The 7,704-nt window shown below is 45.1% G+C and overlaps 1 protein-coding gene and 1 long non-coding RNA gene across 5 annotated transcripts in view; one reads left to right on the plus strand and one right to left on the minus strand.

The window, feature by feature from the left end:
- Nucleotides 1-1,158, minus strand: part of MPP7 (MAGUK p55 scaffold protein 7) — a 155,391-nt gene extending 154,233 nt beyond the window's left edge. For 2 of the 4 annotated variants that reach the window (XM_054817582.1, XM_054817581.1), the window contains exon 1: nt 1,055-1,158. The gene's annotated coding sequence lies outside the window, so the exon portion shown is untranslated. The remainder of the gene's footprint in view (nt 1-1,054) is intronic. The other 2 variants (XM_054817579.1, XM_054817580.1) reach the window with 2 other exon arrangements.
- A 255-nt stretch (nt 1,159-1,413) lies between these two features.
- Nucleotides 1,414-4,923, plus strand: LOC129203303 (uncharacterized). Its single transcript, XR_008575978.1, has 3 exons — nt 1,414-1,453; nt 2,534-2,611; nt 4,399-4,923. It is a non-coding gene; the product is annotated as an uncharacterized LOC129203303 (long non-coding RNA).
- The last annotated feature ends 2,781 nt before the right edge of the window (nt 4,924-7,704 follow it).

A 7,704-nucleotide genomic window follows, 5' to 3' on the forward strand; every position in this document is an offset into this window, starting at 1 on the left:
ATCAAATCAAAGAAAAAACGCTGGAAATGCAGAAAGATGGTTTGTTGTAAATACAGATTAAATAAAGCTAGGAACTCGGAGGTGAAAGCACAGTAATAGCATGCAAAGGCATCTACTGCTCTTCTGAGCTCTTACATCAAACATCATCATATACATTCTTCACATGCAACACGCCAAATTAATAATGCTATTTATTGTTCAACACAGATTAAACCTAGGCATTAACAAAATCACTAAGGAGCTGTTTTCACAGATGGATTAAGTTATTCTCAGCCAATTCATAAAAATACCTCATGATACTGATAACCTATAAATTAAAGTTTATAGGTCTCCTGAGCCCAGCCACGTAGTCTAATGTCACTTCATGGTTCAGTCGCATCCATTACTTTCTATCAACGAGTTCCCCTCAACTCCTCCCGGCAGGTTTTAAACGCGAGCCGCAGCCGAAGCACTAGCCGTGATTCAATTCACCTCTCCCCCTCCCTCTCACCCACCGGGTGGATTTCGCCGCCGTGCCCGCGGGGAGGTCTCCGCTGCGGGCCTGCCTCCCGCGGGCGCGGATCGAGACCCCCCCCACCCCTCACAGTACCACCGCAGCTGCGAGTGGCCGCGGGAGCCGCCTCAGCCCGAGGGAAACCCCCTCGCGGGCGGCGGGGCACGGTCCCGCGGGCTCCGCCACCGCCCGGACAGCTCGCACGCGCCCGGGGGGCTCACCCGGGCAGCGGATGGCCGGGGGGGGGGGGATGGGAGGGGGGCGGGGGCCATCTTGGAACCGGCGCCCTGCGCAGGGGGCACGGACCCCCACATGCACCCCCGGGGACAAGCCCCCACAGCCCGGCACCTGCCACATCCCCTCACTCGCCACCCCACCTTCCGCGGCCCCGCCGGCACAGCGCAACCCCACCGCGCCCCTCGGAGCCCCCCGCCCCGGCGGCGCTCAGCGCCCGCCCCGATGCAACGCGGGGCCCCCCGCCAGCCCGTGGACCCCCGTGCGCGGCACCGCCCGCCCTCGACCCGAGGCGGCGCCTGCGCGCCGCAGGGTGGCAGCTCTTACCTGCGGCCGGGCCTCTCAGGTGGCGGCAGGCGCGCCCCAGCCTCCCTCTAATCGCGGAGCCGCGCGCCCCGGCTCCCCATCGTCGCCGCCGCCGCCGCCGCGCTGGGCCGGGCCGGGTGCGCCGGACCCCTCCCATCGGGGCGGAGCTCCGCGGCGCGCGGAGCCCAACGGCCGCTCGGCAGGCCCGACCGCGGCCCCCCTCCCCCCGTACACAGACACACGCCAAGGAAGGGCTCGCGCTCTATTGGCTAGAGAAGGGAGGACCGCGCAAAGCGGGGCGCCGATTGGACAAGGGGGAAGGCGGCGGCCCGCCCCGCGGAGGTCGCGTGACGCCAGGTGGCGGGTGCGCGGTGGGCGTGGGTCCGGGGGTTCTGTGGGCGTCGCGCTGCCGCGCCCCTCGTGAGTCCGCCCGGTTGTGCCTTCTCGCGGTTCGGAGTTGGGGAATTTCGGCAGCGTGACAAAAAGTGGGGCTGGGGGAATCCGCGGCGGGCCCGTCACGGAAGCTGAGGGAAAGGAGACCTGCCGGTTCTCGCTGTGGTAGCTGGCCACCCAGCGCGGCTGGTGTCCCGCACCAGGGGCACAGCGTGCTGCCCAACGCACGGCTCACCTGTGGTCCGGGCCCTCCCTGGTGAGGACCTCCTGGCCAGGGGACACCGTGTTGCTCCGCAATGCCCGGGGTCCAGCAGGAGCCTTCACAGACAGTGTAATCGGTATTTTCTGAAGTTTGTAGAGAGCGTGCTCAGGAGGGGGATAGGGTGGAAAAGCAGGATGAGTAAAGCCATCACGTAGGGGCTGCGACGCGGACAGGGCTCGGTAGCTGGCAAGGGCAGCAGTGGCTTCACCAGAACAGGCTGCAGCCCTGTCTGTGCGTGAAAAGACGGGACTATTCCTTCAATGAATCTATTCTTAATCCTTCGCCAAGGATTCTTGCAGTCTTTTCGAAGTGAAGGAATACACTGGTGTAATAAATACATGTGTTTGCAACAGCAGTGCTGTCTAATGTCCAGAAAGAGCAGCATTTAGTGCACTGGACAGCCACCTTGCTGAAGTGCAACCCTAGCCTACGCCAGGCTGTACTGGTATTAGTTCTTGGCTAATCTCAAAATACGTCATTACAGGTGGTTTTGGACAGCTTTAATTCTCCTGTACTTTGTGGGACTTTCCTGCATTGTCTTCAAGTAGCATTTCGAGTGAAGTGTTTAACTGTGACAAAAATTCATTGAGATACATAAACAGTTCCAGAAGACTATTAGTTTCTTACAATTTCCTCTCATTTCTTGGGGCAAGTCTTTTATTACTAGATACATATAGTTGTGTAGTGTATAATGCAACTAATCGCATTCAGCCTTCTCTGACACTTGTTCAATTTAAAATTATGGTTTTTTGGGCACACTACAGGATTACGTGATTTCAATGTTGTCAAATCGTTTTTTGTTTAGATCATTAACAATTACTTCCTCCTTATCCCTATCTTCAAAGACTAGGGACGTGATCATTCCTTCTGTGATCCAGCAGCAGCTGAAGTATTCCTGAAAGGAAACCGGTTGAACATACATGGTTAGTTTTGGAATAAATTATTCTCAAAGACAGTAGAGTAATTACAATGCCTAGAGGTGCTAGACACCTCAAAATGTAGCCCAGTTTCTAGATGAATACATATTTTTTCGTGTTTTTTGAGATCATATTTTAAATATTCATCTCACTTTCCTTTTAAATAAGTATTTTACAAGATTAAACAAATGCCAAGCTAATAATTTTCTTCTTTTTATGCTGACTACCACCCAAGTACTTTTTCATATCTTAAGACTTAACCTAATTTGGAAAATTAATTAAAAAAAAAACCCAAACAGTTCTGAGTTCTGATACTTTATATGCAAACTTTTAGTTGAGGCCAGGCTGTCGTAGAAGAAACTTAAATTCCCCAGGATGAAAGTGCTGACAGACACTAAGCAACAAAACTCCAAAACAAAGCTTCCCGCCAGAAAGACGAATTGCCATTGTACCCATCCAAGTATTACCCTTCTTTTCCTATTGTGGGGTTTGGCAAGAGCGAGTTGAGCCCTCCATCGGTTTTGAAAAAGGGCGTATTCTCCACAAACCCAAAACAAAGCAACTCCTGTAAGCTGAATGCTCCCATGCGATAGCAAATGAGATGAAACTAAGGAGGGAATGAAGGGCTTTCCACAGGTCAGTGCTTTTTCCAAACCCAAGGGAGACAACCATCTCCAGAGGACATTCTCCAGCATCACTTTAGTTAAGAACTAAGCATCCTGATGCCATTAAATCACTCCGAGTCTGAAAGTCTAAGAACCAGACTAGGAAAAGATAGCTAGGGAGTTAAATTTGGCAGGTTAGATGCCCTTCTCCCTTTAATTTCCTCCCAGGGATTTCCCTGGTGAAAAAGGACAGGAAGAAATAAGACATTTAAGAAGCTGTTGTGACACACCAGTCCCCAAAACACTTTAGACATCACTGATACGGCTGGGGGATTTTCTTCTGTTTTGCTGACATGGTTGGAAATCTGCAAAAGCAGCATCTAACATCTCTCTCAGGGGAATGCAGCAGTAGAAAGACATCTCAGGTGGTACCACGCCTGCAGATCACTGTAGGCCCACAGAATCTTCCTGGCTGCTTCTAAAGATCTAGCCGATCACAAGGTGTTGGCACCTCTCCAGTTGCTAAGTTGTTGTTACAAGGCAGCTAAAACATACTAAATACTTTCCTAAAATTATTTTTCCATGCAGGCAATTGCTATATTTGGCACAAAGATGTTATGTGATCATTAATGGGAAGTAAAACTGAGCCAGTTTCTCTTCAAAATGTGGCCAGCCCTATGGGACGATTTGAGAACTCCTGCTTTAAATGTGTGTGTGTGAGGCTGCTTTAGTCTTCTTCACCTCCTGACACTGATGCTTTTGCTGTGCATAGCTGAGATTCTTGCATAATTTAACAGAGCTATCTCAGGTGTCTCCCACTCTGTTCAGAGCATTCGAGCTGTGGTCTCTGTATTTTGGCACATAGCTTGTATCACATTACATAAACAGAAGAGTTTACCAGACTTGCTTATTTAGAAAATTTCCTAGAGAACAGGGTTGGGTTGGGTTTTTTTTTTTCAAACGCATATATTTGAATGGCTCCCAAAATATTTATGACAGCTGCCTACAGTGAAATTTTTTATTTCCTTGATTTAGTCTGATATGAGTATAATCAATATAATTCATTTTTCTGTCTCAAATTCCAGCATTGGTGCAAGTGAAATAAATAGATGTAGATTTTCGTATTTTTTTCCTGATGCATTGTAAATGCTTGCTGGGGTTTTTTGTGTTATTGTTTCATCTTCATAGTATTCCAGCAGACAGGCTTGTGGCTAGCAGGAAGGACTGGCTGACTGGAACTGGAACCAGTGAAAAATCTGTTTCAGTCATTGAAAACTGAGGATACTGGAAAATACAATGTTTCAGTCATCGCAGATTGAAGATACTGGAAAATATGTAAAAATAGATTCATTTATTAAAAGCACATTTATTTTGTTTTCTCACTTTTTCCTATTATAATTGCAAAACCTTCTGAAAGTTGTCGTTCAGCAAAACTGTGAAGTATATCTAGGTACAGTAAATGAATTATGCAAATCATTTTATTGAAAGAACATGCATATTCATGTATACATATTATTTGCCTGGTCTTCCTATTACACGTGCAACCTGTAGTAAAATCCTAGTTTGTTAAAGCAAAGAAATGCTCTAGAGACTCCAGATTACTGACTGATATGGTAGAAATCTGTCATGTTTGTGTAGGGCACATGGAGCTTGAATATATTAATATGAATAAATATTAAAATGTTAAACATTATTTTTCATGGGTTTAGGTTGTTTTCCTGAGGAAACAGAGCTTATGATATTGTGATATTCATGAGCAATCTATCTGTGAGTCCCCCTTAGCAATTTCTGAGTTTTTCTAGCTGCAGTTAATGTAATTTTAACTGCCCTCTTTCATTATATTTATGAAAATCTCAAAATACATCAGGTTTTTTCTCTTCAACTTGCAAACTTTTGCTGCCTACTGAGTTCTCAGTATTTTTCTGTGAGACCACATTTACAATTCTCTGGTATATGAGAATCCAGCTATCAGAAAGGTACATACATGATGTAGACAGACATCTTCAGGTCTGACCTTTTTATTCTTCTGCATGGTCAATGAGTTTGCCATGGCTGGTTTTGCTGTGCATCAGCTATTTTGAATATTCATACAGTTTTGATAAATAACCAAACTCAATTTTGTCCCTTAACCAAATATCTCTTGTTCTTCTTGGTCAGTCTTATAGTTTTTCTTACTGCAAATCACATTGATTTCCCTTCTGCCATTCATACCACCAGCTTCCCACTTACAAAGTAGAAAGTAAGTAAAGTTGATAGAGCAGAAATACAACAGTTTGTCTCACAAGAATTTATCTGTTTGATTGATGCTTCAAATTCTGTTTTACTTTGAATTCTTTCCTGGATGTCTTCCTCATGATCTTGCTTCCAAACTATATTAGATAAGCTGTTCTGTAGTTTTTATGCCTTTTTCATCCAGTTTTATGCTGCCGATATATAAACTTGTCCAATCATCAGGCTACAGTCCAATTTGCTGAACTTTGCAATACATCCATTGATGCTACTCATCCAACTTGAGAAGCTCTGTTGGAGCCTTCTCTCACTTGGAGTCTTCCTGTTCTGAAAAGTTCAGATTTTAATGGTGACAGTTCTCCAATCTATATAATTCAATAGTTTTTCATACAATTCCTCACTGTATAATCAGTGTCTGACTATCCTTTGTTTTTCTTACTAGAATCTCACACTTTAATGATTTATTAATTCTGGTTTGCGGTTAAAACACTTCCTTTAGTGACATACAGAAATCAAACATCTCCTCAGAGTTTTGCTGCCACCTCCTGATCCCTGGCACACCTCCTGATACCTTATTTAAACTTGTTTAATGGTTTGTCTTTGCTTAACTAAGCCACCTACCACCACCAAACTGGACTGAACCAAAAGCAGACATGTCCTTCATACTTCTTAATATTCATATTATGTTTTAATACAGTGCTTGGAAAGAAGAAAAACACATACAGTTGAAACTAAGAGCAAAAAATGAGTGTTTGGAATAACACCTTCTAAACAAAGGTGTAGTTATGAGTTAAATGCTGATGTTGAAGTTTCTTATAAAACAACTTCAGGATTTGTGGAGGAGTTGTGAAAGAATTAAAAACATAATGAATGCAAAGTTTAGGATGTACCATCCCTAATTAGGCTTCCACTTTATTTTGCTGAACTCCTGGGAGGGTGAACTGTTTGCATCACAAGATAGTTAAAATGCACTGCTTTCTTTATCTTTCCTGGCAGTTACAGAAAACTACTATTAGTAACAAATTTGGACGTGGCTGCAAGCCAAGAATGTCCTGTTTCGTGAGGGTGATCCTGCATGTGCATTTTAGTCTTCCACTCACAGAGTGGGTCTGTGAGCTCAGAGATCAAAGTCAGAAGCTAGGGAGTGTGATCCACCAGTCACACCTGTGTCTTTGGCAGACAGAAGTATGAAGAAGAATAGAATTGGTTGGATAAGCAGCTATCATTCATTTTAATTTACTATCTGGTTGCCTGATCTCATTTCCCTACATTTTCTCCCCTAAACCCTGTCTAATCCCCTCTCGCAGCCGGGAGGCAGAGTGCAGAACACCTGTGCAAACCAGAGCTAAAGCAATGAGCACAGCCCGCTGCTCCTTTCCCTTTGGGCAGTGCGTGGCTATAGAATGGAAAACAGATCCCCCTTGGGCATTATCTTAAGTTATCATCACATACAGTTGACAGTACCGAGTGTAACCTTTAGGGAATGCATGAGAAAAGAGGCAACTGTTCAGGTACAGACACGACTCCAAGATGAACAGGAAATAACCACCAATAATCTCACAAAAGCATATCATCTAATAAAAAAGAGGGATCCAAGTGTTTGGGGTTTTTTTCACAAACTGGCATACACTTCTGGCATGTTCTGAGTTTAAAACTTCTCTAATAAATCAGTGATATTATGCTAAGAGGAAAATGGGATAACAGGTGCTGAGTGCCTTTAGCAAACAGTCTGTTCGGGAGGAAAGAGGTTTGCTTTGGAGCTAACCTGGCCCTCCTGATTCACAAACATTGTTATGTACGTGGGGAGTATCAGAACTGGGGAGATGGTGGTCCAGAACAGGCAAAAGGTATCAGCCCTGTGAATGTCTCTCTAATTAAACAGTGTTACAGCAGCCATCATGCCTGAGATGCACCACCAGCACTTACGCATTTAGTGAGAAGTGGAGAGGATCTTTCTAGGCTGAAAAATGAGCACCTATTTCTGAGGAGATGCTCATTATCAGTCCAGCTGTTATCAGTTGTTATTAAACATACTCATTCTCTATCAGATTGTTAAACTAATGTTTACTAGGATTGCCTGACAAAAACTGAGCACCACATACTCCTCCAGATATCAGGAAAGACACCAGAAATTAATATTAATTTTCAAGAACTAGCAAGACTAACCTTCAACTTACACCTAGCAAGGTGTGGTCAAGCTTACCCTTAAAATCAGGATTACACCCAGCTAGGTTGCACTTAGTCTGTACCAGAAGACCACAACAG

Source organism: Grus americana, chromosome 2 (genome assembly GCF_028858705.1).
Source record: "Grus americana isolate bGruAme1 chromosome 2, bGruAme1.mat, whole genome shotgun sequence".
Lineage (NCBI taxonomy): Eukaryota > Metazoa > Chordata > Aves > Gruiformes > Gruidae > Grus > Grus americana.